Below are 16,021 nucleotides of genomic sequence, written 5' to 3' on the forward strand. Positions count from 1 at the left end.
GCACTAAAGGGGGACGTGCCGTTTCTATGAAGAATATTGGACCATTTCATAGCGGTGAAGTGGCGATCAATATCTGCCTCCAAATGCTTCTGTGCCAGGTATGTAACGATGGTCATGTTCTTGTTAAGGAACCAGTATATATATGACAGCAGGCTTTATCACTTTTTCTGGTGATCAGCCATTTCTCGAATGGTGTGAGGGGTCTGCTAGCTCAAGTTGTCCCTCGTTGCGATGATCAAAGGCCTGTCATCGGGCCTGCGACATGTTTTCTCCCTTATCAGGACAATGGCGGTCTGCAGACGATGGTGCAGAAGCCCGTAAGCCCCTCGGGTCCCAGTGTGTGCTCTCTGGGAGCACCAAGGTCATGCTACCTCTGTTTCGGCCGGCCTTTTTACATCGCAGACTCCACGGCGGCACCATGTTGATTCCCCGTCAAGCTCCGCTGTGCCTCATGTCGCTTGTCAGCTGCCGTGGTGCACCGTCCCAATACCACTCCACTGTTTATGGCTGTTAATGCTACTGATACTGGTCAGGGGGACCTCGACAGAGTGGCCGGGCTGCTGGTTATCGATTTTGGGTGACGAAGCCATGCAAGATTGCCGATACTCTGTCGCCATCTTGGCCACACCCTCGAACCAAGTAGTTGACATGAGTATGTTAAGAAACACCAAGAAACAAGAGGAGGGGAGAGAGACTGGGGGCAGGAGGGGCGACAGAATGGGACATGGTGAGGTCAACAACATTAAATAGCGGAACATTAGTCACTTATCTCTTCAGGAATGAGGTAGGAAAAATCATGAGGGCAGCATTGAAGGACATTAAGCAAACAAGCTGAGTACCGGCACTTCTTGTAATTATCAAGCTGAGTACTGGCACTTTTCCAGTGCCAAGGAGAGTACCGGTACTCGGATTGATCAGACGGGCAATGGGCCAGTGCCTGAGGGCCAGCTGTGCCCCGTTTATTTGGCAGCATGTTTGCCGTTTAGGCGCCTGCTGGAGGCCTGACGCAGGGGTTAGTGGGCCTCTGCTCCCGAAGCTCTCATTGTCCTCAGCCTCCCCCTGCCGGGCCTCCATGCTGGGTCGTCTTGCTAGTGTATTGGACATTGGCTGCCAGGGACACAGTGATGTGTGCAGCCTGAATGGGTGGGAGGGAAGAGAGCCTGCATAAGTGACCGTGCCATTAAACGCTTGGCCTCCCACTGAGGCCTGACTCACTTGCTCCTGCAATTCCATCCCCACCCCTGTCCACCTGCTGTGACATTGACAGGGATGAGGTGGTGGAGATGGTCTATGCGGCCTGCCTGGAGCCCAGGTGAGGTGGGAGGAGGTTTACTGACCTGCCCATCAGAGGCCAGTATTGTTCTTCCCCTGACCTCTACCCTGCTGGACTTTGTGCATGCTCACCACCCTGCAGTGCTCACTGCCTGCCACTCCAAGCTCCCTGTCCATGGAGCCTTCTGTCGAGAGAAGAAGAAAGAGAATGGGGTGAAAGAAGGTAAAGAGTGAGGGGGCAGAGATAGAAGGAGCAGAGGAGAGTTTAAAAGGTGAAAACAAATAGAGACAGAAGGGGTAAGTGCAGACAGAGATGGGGAAGAGATTGAGTCGGCTATGGAAAGAGTAACAGAGGCACGGAGATGGCAGATTAGAAATAGAAAGAGTGATAACAGAGGATTATTGGATACCTTAGGGGTAAGGAGAAATGGATACAAATGGGAAAGAAGTGAGTGGGGGAGGGATGGAGAGATTAGAGAAATGTGAAGATTGGTAGAGAGTATTTGTCTGCTTGTTTGTGTGCGTTTGACTGGTTGTGTGTATGTTTGTATGTGAGAGAGAAAGTAAATCAGAGAGGAAGAGAATCAGAACACCCAGGAGGTATTTGAAAATAAATGCGTCTAATACTTGTTATTCATGATGCTATGCCAGTCTCACTCGTCCTGGTGCACATTGATTCTTAGCCTGGAAGGGCTAATAGTACTGTTGATGGCTTGGCTGCATTCAGGGTTTAGAAGCTCCTGGCATTGTTCCCAGAAGACCTTCACACCACCCTTTATTAGCATATGTACCTGTTAATCTGCACATATGGAAAGTTTGAGTCAACTGTCAAGGGCAATGCAAGGGCAAAATGAATACTCAATAGAAGTGTTTCTATCATCATGTCTCACCCCGCCTCTAACCCCGCCCACTAGCCACGCCCCCAACTCAATTTAATGAGTACCTGCACTTATTTTTTCCATTTAAAGCACTGCAAACAAGTATATGTTAATTGTTAATTCATAATCATCAGACCCTGACTTGCGTACACTTTCGAAGTCCTCAGCATCCAGGAAGAAAAGATTCAAATGTGTCCTGTGAGCCAGTCCTATGAGTCACTGCCTCAGCGAAATAATCCATAAACAAAGAAAAGGGCAATGACTGATTACATTACAACTTTGAGTGGCATTCATTGAAATTCATAATTTCTAAATATAATCACCACAAATAGAACAATTTGTGGAAGAATTCCTTTACGACTTTGTGTGAGCCAAGAGACATTTAGATTTTTGGTAGGCGCTGCATAAATGCTTATTAATATGCCAATAATTAATAGTGAAAAAAAACATGTTTAAATAAGGGATTTTTTTTTATTAGCGCTCCTTCCAGAGTGCAAAAAATTTAGCAGTTATGGTGTGTTGACAGCTATGTCTTGTTGCGCCCAGGCCAAAATCCATCCACTATCATAGACGTCATTTAGAAGTGGCAGGTGCGACCTCTAGACTGCAGTGTGCGACCCCTGGCAGGTTGTTTGCAACCCTTATCTTCAGGGCAAAACCAAATGTTATTGGTTTGTTTCTCTGCAGCGCTGACTATCTGTATCTCAGATTCCTCTTAAGTTTTATATATATATTTTTTTTAGGTCGAGCCTGGGCAGCGCATGGGCTGCTCTGTGAGGCATGATGTAGGGGAGTATGCACTTAAAGCTCCACCCACTCTCTGCCCATATCTTTCATCGACTTGTGTCTTTGTCCTTTGTAAATGCTGGCTTCTGATTCGGTTATCGCTTGTTAGTCCCTCCTCAGTACCGCCTTGTCTTCATTTGTAAACTCCCATGAGGACTGGCCCTTTTACTTCTGTGGTTACACCGTCTGTGTTATTTAGTCTGTAAGCACTATTTTCTTTAGTGAGTTTTGTCTTACAGCAGGCACGATGTGTTTTGCAGCAACATTCAGCGCACAATGCGTACTTTCGCTTTCCAAACAGCCAGGACAATGGCGGCCGCTTCTTTGCAATGCCACAGGTCTCGCATTTTGGAGAGTTTGAGCTATTAGCATTGTAAATGACAATAACTTGAACTCTCGCAAATGCTAGACCTATTGCTTTACAAATATCTTTTTTGGGTTGTTTCCAAGCACCACCTTGACATGCTTATACTTAATAGAGGCGACACCCCTTTTGTTAGACGTGGCTCATCTAAAAAAAGAGGCTTTTCCTCTTAAGTGCAAGCACAGCATGCGGCGCTTAGAAACTAACAATATTTGCAATTCAATAGGTCTTGCATTTGCGAGAATTTACGCTATTGACATTTACTTTTTTTTCTGTGTCCTCATTTATAGATAAGCTGATTGTCCTTAAACAGATATAGGCTCTTTCCTGGTTCCCTCAGAGGGAGGCCACGGTCTCGCCTGTATCTTTGCCACCTCCGGGGTTCCTAGAATGGCCAACCGCAAGACTATTAGGTAGAGGAGGATTGAGTTTGTATCCACTTCCCACAATTCAACCTCCTTCCCATAATCTCGCTTATTTAATAATCATTGGACTTTATTGAGATGATAAATTGTCAAACTTACTAAGCCATTCATCCCAGGCCACCCAAAATCTAGTTCTTTTTCTCAAAAAACAGCAATGATCCAACTTATATACCCTTTTAACTGAAGCAACCCAATCAAAAAATATTGGAGGCTGAGGAGAAACCCATTTTAAGCAAACTTCTCTCCTTGCCAGAAGGATAAAAAAAAATAACAGCAAGGTTTGGAGTTTAGAAAGCTTACAACTCGTACTCTCCTCTAAGCGAGCTCCAAAAATAACCAGAACCGGGCTTACCTCAATTTCTTGTTCCAGAACCTCTAACAAGGTCTTACCAACATCGTGCCAGAAGCCCTGAATCCGAGAACACTGCCAAAACATATGCAGATCGTCCACGTTTTTCAGACCACACTTCAAACAGAGCTTCACACGTTCACCTCCCAGCTTCGCCAGTCTCTTAGTGGTCCAGTAGGCCCTGTGGAGTTTAAAGAAATGATTTCTCCTAAGGGGAGCAGCTTTGACAACACTCCATAAAGTGTGCATGGAAACTTGCCATAGAGATGCCATGTTGATCGCAGGCAGGTCTCTTCTCCATCGATGTTGGAGGGGTTCCCCTTTCACTGTCAACCAGTACCATTTGGAGACTTCTTTATGTTGGTGGAGCGGACCCAAGAGGATGTTTTCATATTCATCATCTCCATAATGGTGGTCCTCCCGAGACTGCTTTATTATTTTACAAACATACTGATTATACTATCGGGAGCCACTTTCAAATTGATGAACACGCTACTAATAGATCTTATATGGGGGACCGGCAGGCGGAGAATTAGCCTTAAGAAACTGCAATGCAGCGCCTCGGGGGGAGGTTTGGGAGTACCTGATCTTAGAGCTTATTTTTATGCCTGTCAATTGCAGTGGCTGTCCTATTGGACAGCGGGGCGCAATCTCCAGGAAATAGGGATGTCTGAGAAGGATATTGAGAGAGGGGCTCTGCATACCCTTTTGCTGCCGCATAGCAGGATCCCGAGGGAGCTCCCCCACCTTTTACACACGGCGGTGCGCTGTTGGAGGACAGCCCTGCAGTACACGGGAATGACCCCTGCATATGCGGGGAACATACCCCTGCTCGGGATGCCGTTGCAAGATGGCTGCTTGACGACACGCAGGCTAACGCCTTGGCTGGAAGAGGCGATCAGCACGGTGGCGGATCTTTTTAGAGACGGGGCGTTAATGGACCACGATAAATTTGTACACGAAACCGGAGCTCCGGACCATCTATATCTCTTGCACGCCGCACTATTGCAATATGTCAGAACACACTGGGCCCCGCAAAGACAGGAGCCAGTCACGAATGATCTGGTTAAAATGCTCTACTACATGGGGAGAGGCCGACATCTCGTTAAATGGCTGTATGTGGGATTGCGCTCCCATACACAAATAGTTCTGCTACCTCTGCGCACAGCATGGGAAGGCGACATAGGCAGAGCCTTGGAGGACAGAGAATGGAAGAGAGTATTGGAACACCCGAAGAAGGTATCAAGGAATGCAAGGTTCAAGTACATCCAAACCATGATCTTACATAGGGCATATCTGACGCCGCATAGACTAGACAAGATGTACCCAGCTACAGAGCATAGCTGCCCTAGATGTCGACTGGAGGGGACGGACCTTATACATATGATATGGTCCTGCCACAGACTTGGAGGGTTCTGGGACTCGATTAGACGCCAAATAGCGGAGATTACACATAGGGAAGTACCGGCCAAAATTGAGAGTTGTATTTTAGGACTAAGGGCGGGTAAGTCCAAATATAAAGTGCAGAACAGGTTTGCGAACCTAGCACTTTTACTGGCAGTGCGGGCACTCACCAGACGATGGAAATCTAAAATGCTGCCTACAGTCTATACATGGCACACTGAAGTGATGAGATGGGGTAGTGCAGAGAGCGTAGCACTGAGACGAAAGGAAGCGAGAGGGCTAAGGAAGACGCCTATTAGCAATGGACTGGGATGCTATGTTGGAAGCGGGGCGAGCCTTAGATGTAGAATGTCCTGCCACTACTGACAACACACAGGGTAGCGGATGAGCCCGAGACACGGACAGACCAGCACAACACAGTACGAAATGAGCAAAGTGTAAGAGCTGTGAAGCACCTGGACATAAGTTGAGCATGAGAATGGGAGATATACAAGGACCCAGGGAGAAAACAGGGGAGGGGGGAGGGAATGTTTTTGTTGTTGCTCTGGAGAAATATAGAATTGATGAACCATGCATCATGGCATGTAATCGTGGGAGACGAGAGGAACTGTGGGAAGTGGACAGAATGTTATCTCAAATGGAAAGCTGTAAATAAGAGTGATACTGTACTGTTGAACCACGGTAAAGAATGTACAATGCTGGGACAGTGCGAATAAACAATAAAAAAAATTGTTTAAAAAAAAAAATGTCATCATCTCCATCCCCTTCCATTCTGATCTTTGCAGACCATCTAGATAGTTGGTAACATTAGAATCTGGATAACCTCTGGTTTGAGATGTTATTTAAGTAGTCCCAGGATAATAATGTATTGTTTTGCAACAATTGGCCCCATTTCTTAACGCCTTCTTCCAGTAATGTGGTTGACAAACTATCCTTAAGACACAAAGGTGTATCGGAAGAATTCCAAATAGGGGCGCCAGCACTGTAGTACGGGATCTTAAGAATTTTCCTGACCTGGTACCAGAGCTCACAGGCTGATCTCAGTAACTTTTTTAAAGAATTTGGGATGGCCGTACTTAAAAAGAAACCCATCTCCACCCAAGGGGATATTTCTGGACATAACCTGAAGGAAGGGAGGAAAGCAAGAGGATTCAAACAGAAGGAATCTTATATTTTTTAATTGGAAGGCCCAGCAATAGAGGCGGCAATCGGGGCTTGCTTTACCCCATCTAACTTAGTGTTCCTCAATTTACTCCAAGAGATCCTCACCCCTTTATTAGCTCAGAGAAAGCTGGAAATGTCACTCTGTAGAGATTTTAACATTATATAGTTAAAGGATAAAGGGATCGCATTAAATATAAAAGTGAACTTAGGCAGGATTGACATTTTAACCAAATTGGAACAGCCCAGGATGGAAAGTGGAAGGCTACTCCAAGATCTTAATAATGTTCCTGCCTCTCTTATTTTTAATTAAAGATTTAACTGAGCTAACCTAGTGATGTCATGTGTAATCTGTATACCCAGGTATCTAATTTGTTGTTTGACCAGAGGGACATTTAACTGCGAATTCCAGGACATTATTTCAGTTTTTTGGGGATTAATAAAATAACCTGAAACCTTCCCAAACTGCTCTAAACGCGGTAGGATACTGGGACTCTCCCACGTAAAAATCATCAAATCATCAGCATAAAGGGCTAGTTTTTTACCCACCCATTCCATTCAAACTGAGTGAAGATCTGACTGGCCCTAATACTACATGCCAGGGGTTCAATACACAAGTCAAAGAGTAACAGGGAAAGTGGACAATCCTGTCTAGTTCCCCGCTCCAACTTGATTGACCCGGTTAAATTCCCATTAACCACTATCCTCGCTCTGGGGGTTTTATAAATGTTAGTGATAGCCCTGACAAACTTATCCCCTAGCCCAAAAATGTGAATTATATGGTGTAGAAATGGCTAGTGCACCCTGTCAAAGGCTTTAGCTGCGTCAAACGCAAAGATGGTAAGAGGTAGCTTTTCTGAAGAGGCAATGTCGATTGCGCCGATCAACTCATGAGTTAAGTCATGAAGTTGACGACTCTTGATAAACCCCTTCTGATCGGTTGGATCAGTGAGCCCATTACCTGATTTAATCTCCCAGCTAATATTTGCGCATAGATTTGATAGTCGCAGTACAGCAAGGAGAGGGGCCTATAAGACTCACATTTTTTAGGATCTTTAAGGGGCTTCAGGATTAAGCTGATAGCAGCCTCATCCCAGGACTTAGGAATTGGGAGGCCATCCGAAAAAATACTGTTAAACCATCTCACCAAAACCAGAGCCATTTCCTTAGCAAGCGAGATGTAAAACTCATTAGGAATACCATCTAACCCTGCTGCGTCACCTCTTTTTAGGCATTTCATGGTGGTCTATAATTCTTCTAATGTGATGCTTTGATTAAGCTCTAAAGCTTGCTCATCCGTCAGTGATGGTATTGATATCCTATCAGTATACTCTTTTATCTGGGAGTCAAACACTACCTGGTCTTCTGTATATAGATCTTGGAAGAAGGACTCATAGGCAGATTCTATTTTGGAATTCTCCATTGAGACCTCCCCTAATTCAACATCGACAATTTCCTTGATTAAATTCCTGGTCTGATTAATGCAGGATTTCCAAGCCAGGAACTTACCACATCCTTCTCCATATTCATAGTTAGCTAGTTTACGAGCCTCCCATCTTTTCCTTATGATAATATCAAGGTAATCAGCTAGTGCCTGTCTTTTATCTAAGACCTTCTTGGTCTGGTCCCTCTGCTCTCCATCATCTTGTTGAGCAAGTTCACTCAGAGCAGCTGAGATATCTTCTTCCAGCTGTCCTATCATGGCTTTGAACTCCTTATGCTTTTTAGCAGCCAAACTAATGTCTTTCCCTCTTATAAATGCCTTATAGGCATCCCATACTACATGTGAAGGGGCAGAAAAACCATTAGTTTAAAAAAATAACAGGGTATCATTTTTAAGTTGTGTTATTATTGATGTGTCGGAAAGTAAAGATCTATCAGAAGTCCATCTTCTAATAGCCGGAGTTCTCTCTATTAGCAGATCCATCAAAACTGCAGAGTGATCAGAGAGATGTTCCAGAATGTGTGTTACTGTTTTAACACAGTTAATCAGTCTGTTATCTACTAAAAAAAAAGTCAATTCTGGACGAATGGCCATATTTTTTGTTATGAAATGTAAAAGATGAGGAGCAAGTTATTGCCTTATTTTTTTACTCTCCATGTATCTGCTAAACCTAGATCTTCTATAAGGACTTTGATAACAGAGCCCATTTTAGGTGCTACTACTCCCGCCCCTTTGGATATCTCAAGGGTCAGATTCAGAAGGACATTAAAGTCCCCTCCCATAATAATAGGGAAGGTAGATTGTAATAAAAGGTTATGGATGGAATTTAAAGGGGCCTCATCAACGATGTTTGGGCTATATTATCCTACTATAACGACCAATTCGTTCTGAACCTTAACCTTAGCTACGATCCACCGCCCCTTAACATCCACCTTATAAGTCCCTAGGGTAGCCTTTGCTGATGTAAAAAAAAATAAGGGCTACTCCTTTTGTGCAGCATGTTTGAGTAGTATGAAGTGAATTTTCCATCCACTTTTGTTTGGCACGAACAGTCTCCCATTCATCAATAGTTAAGTGGGTTTCTTGCAAAATAATAATATCACAGTCAGATTGACTCAAATATTGCAGAATCCTCCTACGTCTACCCGCTACTCTAAGGCCATTAACACTCCAAGTTAGTGTTTTAATTGGGACAGGTATAAGTGTATGAGTTTTATCTGGTTAGGTCTCTCAGCTCGGGAGACCAGACCAACAAGGCCGAGACCTACCTCTCTTTTAATTCTCATCTCGTCTAATGTTGCCAAGAAGTGAGGACTTTTTTTGTCCTCCTAATATGCTCCCCAGTGAAATATATAATTAAATTGCTTCTCTTGTGACGCCCCCACCCACGGGAACCCTCCCCGAAAATAACCTGGGTAAGTTGAAAAACTAACCAATGAAGCTCGCCTTGCCCTCCCAAACATAACAAGTACAACAGAAAACTAACAAATTAAGCCTGGGCCTTTCTTTGGTCCATAAAGGTCTCTACCTCCTAGGGATCTCTAAAATTAAACATTTTATTATTCCACATAACTGGGAACCTCAGCTGAACTGTTGCCCCTAGAGACCGTAGAGTCGGTATAAATTTTCCCAGCTTCCACTGCCTATCCTGCGTTATTCTTGAGACATCCGGTCTAATACGAAATGTCCACTCGCCTTTAGAAAAACTCCCAGCATTTAAAGACTCAAACAGGACTCGCTCTTTTAAAGAATAGGTTTTTAAATTAACCAAGATTCTCCTGGGGGGTCTTCCTATTTGAGTTTTTGCAGAAAGGGCCTCTATGAATTCTCTGGATATCAGCCTCTAGGTCGTGGGAATTGATAGTGGGAATAAACTCGTTTAATAAGTTTATGAGAAAGTTTTTAATGTTATCCCCCTCTAGGCCTTCCGGGAAATTGAGAACCTTAATATTGTTCCGCCTTGCATTATTTTCCAGTGCCTCCATTTAGTCTAGCATAACTTTTTCAGCATTTTTCAAAGTCTGAATCTCAGTCTGATGAATCTCTACTTCCTTATTGAGGACCACCACTGTAGCTTCCATAGCACAGATTCTCTGTGTAATTGCAGACATCTTAGTTTCTAAAGTCTCACAGGAGTCTTGAATTTTAGCCTGATTCCTCTCCGAGACGGCAAACCTATTTCTGATGTCTGATGAGAGAGCCTCTTACATGGCAGCCAGGTCCAATTGTTTGGGACTGATTGGTGACAAGGGGACTCCAGTGGCCGTGGAAGTGGGCGATCGGGACATTACAGCAGAAGAGATGAGAGGATAACCCTCACAGCCGCCCTCACAGCCGCTCAGAACCTGAAACCTATTAGAAGTGGTAACATTCAACTGCACTCCACCCTCTGCTACGGGATTCACATTGATAGAATCTAAGCAGTCTATGCTTACCCCAGCTGTCTCAGTGAATGGCTCTATGTTCTGATGCGATTCAGTCATACCCAAGGAAGTTAAACCAACCTGTTGGACTTTATTATGCACCTTAAAAAAGGATCTAAGAGATGGAGTTATTCTGACTTGGTTAACCTCTTTTTGCTGTCTCACCGAGGATATTGAGGAGGAATTCTGAGTATTAAAAGGAGGACTTCCCCTTGTTTTCCTACTAGATTTTTTACAAAGAGTTTTCCCAAAAATAGGGGCCGGGGGAATCGTGGAGGAGTTTACAGGGGCACCTGGGACTCTAAAGTTTTTATTACATAGAGCGTATCTACTAGGAAGCTCTACTCCCTTTTTACAGGCTGAAACCGCTGTTTGAGACACTAAGGTAAAACAATTAACAGATTCTGAGCAGTCAGTCAGATTGAATGCCTCCCCCTGCCTTACTTGCTCCTCCTGCGCAGGTTCTGGGTTTTTCAATTTCGCTTTTCCTCTTATTCGTGGAGTTTGTTTATCATGAAGAATGGAGCTGGTTTCCCTACTACCCAAGCGCTTGGTCCACCTAAGGCTCATGGGCATAGAGAGCACTGATGGCAAAGAAAGAGCTGGGTAAATGGAGGTAATCTGCAGGGGGCTGTTGCAACAATGCAATGTCTGTATCCTGTAGTCAACCCCCTGAGATCCTCCTGTGATGGAGCTCGCAGCACAGGGCAACCGGCAGGGACTGTTTGTGCCTGGCGTGCCCAGGAAGGAGATCCTGAAAACTGTGCGCCTTATCAGGCGAACGCCGTCTGCTGCACCCAGCAAACGCCCCCTCAGTGGGCCCCGGGGCTGATCTGTGTTCTCCAGCCAGCACTACTGCGTTCCCGAGCCTGAAGCCCTGAAGTCCGGGGGACCAAAAAAACAAAGGCGAGACGGAACGATTAGCCAGTGGGACACCAAGGTGAACCCTACAAGCAACTGTTGCACACCACGGCCAAGAAAGCGGAGCTCAGAAGGCCAAAAAGTAAGTAAGTTAATATGCCCGGATTACGAGAAAACAAGTGCGGAATACAAAAATGTGGCAGGCGAAGAGGTAGGGAAAGAAAATAAGAGCGCGTGGCCCAGGAAAGGTTTAAGAAATACCGCTACATCGGAGAGGGCAGGACGGAGCTTCGCGGCAGAGTTAACCTGCCGCCATGTTCCCTCAAACCTGTAGTTCTTCTTGAATTAATGTGGATGTCACTTGTGGGAGTTATGACTGGCTTGCTATTGACATTTACTTTGCCAATAGCTCATAATCTTGTAAATGTGAGACCTATTGCATTGCAAATGCTTGTTTTTTTAGAGTGCTCAGTTTTTCCTAGAAAATAACATTTTCTTCACAGATCTGGAGTGGCATTCACGGCGAGAGTTATAGAGGAAAATGATAGGGAAAACGTGTACAGTTCACTTCACCGAGCTGGCATTGGAACAGCAATATCTGGGGAAAGGGAAGCTTGCTAAGCCTGCCAGACCATCTGTCAGAACTGACTTGACTAAGGTCATGGCACAAGCCAGTGTTCACAGGCACAGACATCAGCACTGTTTATGTAGCAGGGAGACATGGAAGGCTCGAGATTGAAAATGCAAAGTGTAATTTTGCAAATGTTTCATTTCTCATCTGTTAATAACTGGCCGGAAGACTTCATTAGGATAAAAAATATTTTATTGGTGGTACATTTTTCTAGCCAGTTAAAATTGCAAAATTAATGATGTCCCTGAAGCTGCGAAATTTTTAGCAAACATGAAGTTTCAATTGAAATGAAGGACAAACTGTATTGCATCTAAAGAGGACAAATAAATGGCTGCATATGTGCAATACAAAGCTCATAATAAATGTACGAGCTGTGGTACCTGCATGGCCATATAAAAATGACATTAAAACCCTCATGGAGAGTGTCAATTTAATCCCATTAAGGCAGTTAATGGCACAATTGAAATTATAAATCAGGTTGAAACTTAGGCCCAGATTGACTTAACACTCTGTGCTGGGTTTTTTTGTAACACAAACCTGGTGCAAAGTATAGTGGTGGGATTTACTTTACCTGCAAATCATGATTTGCCTTGGAAAGTTGCCCATAGTAAAGAAAAACAGTATTTTGTGCTGCATTGGGCCACTTTATGTCAAGGGGGCGTACAAGGAGTGGTACATGAGTGTTTCCATGCAACCACTCTCCACATTTTCCCAACTTTGCATGTGTGCAGCACTGTGCAGCAAACATACAAAGTGGGACAGGTAATAAAACATAGGGGCATATAATCAAGAACGGCGTTAAAATTATCGCCGCTTTAGCGGCAGGAAACTGCCACTAAAGTGGCGATAATGGGCTTGATAATAAGCCCTTGAGAATTCCAATAGAAGCCCATGTTCTGGTGTCAACATGGGCTTCTATTGGAATTCTCAAGGGCAATTTATCAAGCCCATTATCGCCGTTTTAGCGGCAGTTTTCGTCCGCTAAAGCGGCGATAATTGTATCTCCTGTCTTGATAATATGCCCCATAGTTTTATAATAGAAGGGTCCCCTTCCAAATCAAACTCTACTTTTGCCAGAATGGACAAACTGTTGCCCTACGGTGAATGTGTAGGTGCGCTGGTGCATTCCAGCCTAAAGTGTAGCAGCACAGGTAGAGGAAAACAGCCCCATATATTTGTAGATATGGTGCTGTCCTGCACACTCCTTTTCACACAAAGCAGCACAGCAACTTTGGTTGCTGCACTGAGCTGTGCAGTAAGAAATGTAATTTGGCAATTTTGACAGAATTGGAAAATACAAATTACATTTTTTTTTTGTTTTCCATTGCCATTCATTGTAGGTTTTTTTGTTTCACTTTTGTTAATGCCACCAGGTTCATCAGCCATATGCTGTCACTGCTTGTGATGTCATTAAGGTCAAATGACATTTGATGTCACCTCCACTACCATTGGTATTTTGTTGAATTGACAACCATGTACACTATCCCTCTACCGTGCCAGCCTGCTGTAACTGACCTTAAGAGCCTTGCTGTGAAGGGAAAAAGGAAGGGTCTGGGGCCGCATCAGCATTGTACTATTATGTGCAGTGACTGGCCTGAGATAAGAAAGATGGTGTCTCTGGCACTGGGCACAACTCTGCAGAGTGTGACACTCTCTGAAAGGCACAGAGATAGGCAATCCTTGCAAATAACAGTGGTGTCAGAAGCAAGAAAGTGCACATTCGGCCTGTGCTCCCCCCCCCCTCCTACCCCCATGATCACCAACATGCACATCAAACGAACACCGCCTTCCAACATAGAGACCAACTGCAGAGGCAGCAGAGAAGCTTCATTGGGCCAGTCATAAACATCGACGGACCACAGGCTGCATCCCACTGAGAGAGGGAGGAGGTGAGAGCTTAATTTAAGCCACATCTGCAAGAAATCTGGAAAAAGAGTACCACAAGGGTCTCGTGAGGCCCCAAATCTGCCCATAGTACAGCAATCTTGGCAGCTATTCACATGGCTAGGAAAGATGAAAGACTTTTAAGTACAATGGAACAGTGAACCTCTGGCTCAGCATCACCAGAGATTCCACTCCATCTTCAAAGAAATGGAAAATGAACTTAAGGAACTCCTGTGAGGTGACATCATAGTGGAATCTGAATGGCCACCGTTGGGTCTCACCGCCGGTATAGTAGGCAAACAAGATAAAGAAAGAAAGGTGTGTCTGTGCATGGACATGCAGATATCAAACATGGCCATTGAGAGGGAGAGGAACCCAAGGTCTCATTCAATTTATAATTGCACTCTTAAATGGAGCCAAAATACTCTCCAAAATTGATCTCAACAAGGGTTAGCATCAGCGTGAGTTACACGGAACCTCAAGATACATAACATTGAACACACACCTTGGATTGCTTAGCTATAAGAGAAAGATCTTGGAGTACCGTCATCAGCTGAGATATTTCAGAAGACATCAGGCGAGATATCAGACCTATTGCCAATGCGCTAAATTAAAGCGAAGATGCTCTTGTATTTGAAACCTCAGAGGAAGAACATGATAAACCACTGAAAGCGTATGTCAGGCTACAAAGCGCAAAACTGATGCAGACTGCAGCAAAGTGCAAATTCCACAAGAGTCACCTACAATTTTTTAATATATTTTTTCTGACAAATGCATATTCTGAGAAGAGGTCCAAACACCGAATGAGACTGCAGCACACAGATATGTAGCTGCATTCACACTTTTCTGGGCATGACGAGCTACTGTGCAATATACACAGGAAACTATGCCACAATCTGCATCATTCTTTTAGAGCTAACCAAACAAGAAAGTCCATTTGAGAGGACCTGGGAGGGTGGATGTGCGTTCTGGGAGATCAAGACGTAGGTCAGTGATGCAAGTAACATTTGATCTGACCCCAGGCACTAAAATAACTGTAGATGAGCGTTGGTGCATCCTAGCACAACATTCAAATGGAGATGACTGCCGACAAATTGTATTGTATACCAGCAGACGCCTCTCAGACACAGAATGAGCATATTCACAATTAGACAAAGAAAGCCTAGCAGTGGTGTGAGTTTGTGTGCATTATCACATATTCATAACTTGTAAACTCTTCACTCTGATAAAAGCCCACCAAGCCCACCTAACCATCCTTCAGAAACCCAAGGGTCCAGATCAGGGCCGGCTCTAGGGCGGTGCGTTTGGAGCCACCACACCGGGTGCTGACTTGGGGTGGGGGCGTCATTTTTGCAAGTATATTCTTCTTTTTGAAAGCACCTGCTGCTGCATTCCTGGCCTCCAGCAGTTTTCAGGCATCAATTAAAATGTCAAGATAACTCCTGTGATTAATCATCTTCCTGGAAAGAGAGGGAAGGTGGAAGATTTGACTCATCCCGCGTTAGTGCAGAGGGTCAAAATGCCTGCTGCTAAGAACCTGTACCATGCAGATAACAAAGTGCATATAATGTAAATACATCAGTGGGTTACTGCTTCTGTAATAGAGCTCCTTTTGTTACTTGTCGTTTATAAGTCAAAATCCTGATTTAGAACATTGAGCTATTAACAGTCATCAAAGAGCTTCATGCAAACTGCAAGGTATATGTTAGAGCTATATGTTTTTTGCCCAGTTTTTCATCATCTTAATCTTGCCAAAAGGGGCATTTGGGCAGAAAACAATTCTTATTATAAAAGACAACCCCTAAAAATGATATTACGTTTTAAATTCTGAATTTGTGCTTTTCCAGAATAAGGACTCAAATTATATTGCCTACCAATATCGCTGACATGTCACTCCTACACTACTACACCTTGTAGTCCTGTCTGAAGTAACATTTCCTATACACTGATTACACACATACGATTGTCTCTGTGCAATGTTTGTGTGGTGTAGAGTGCTCTGACACCTCCCCCTGGTATGAGTGGTGCTATGAAACTAAATGAATCTGAGAGACAGTGGTTATGGAGACTTGAGGGGCACTGTTAAAAGGTGCTAGTGAAGGAATATGCGGCAGAGGTGGTCATTGGGGGGGCACCGAC

The sequence above is a fragment of the Triturus cristatus genome, chromosome 3_2, assembly GCF_964204655.1.
Source record: "Triturus cristatus chromosome 3_2, aTriCri1.1, whole genome shotgun sequence".
Lineage (NCBI taxonomy): Eukaryota > Metazoa > Chordata > Amphibia > Caudata > Salamandridae > Triturus > Triturus cristatus.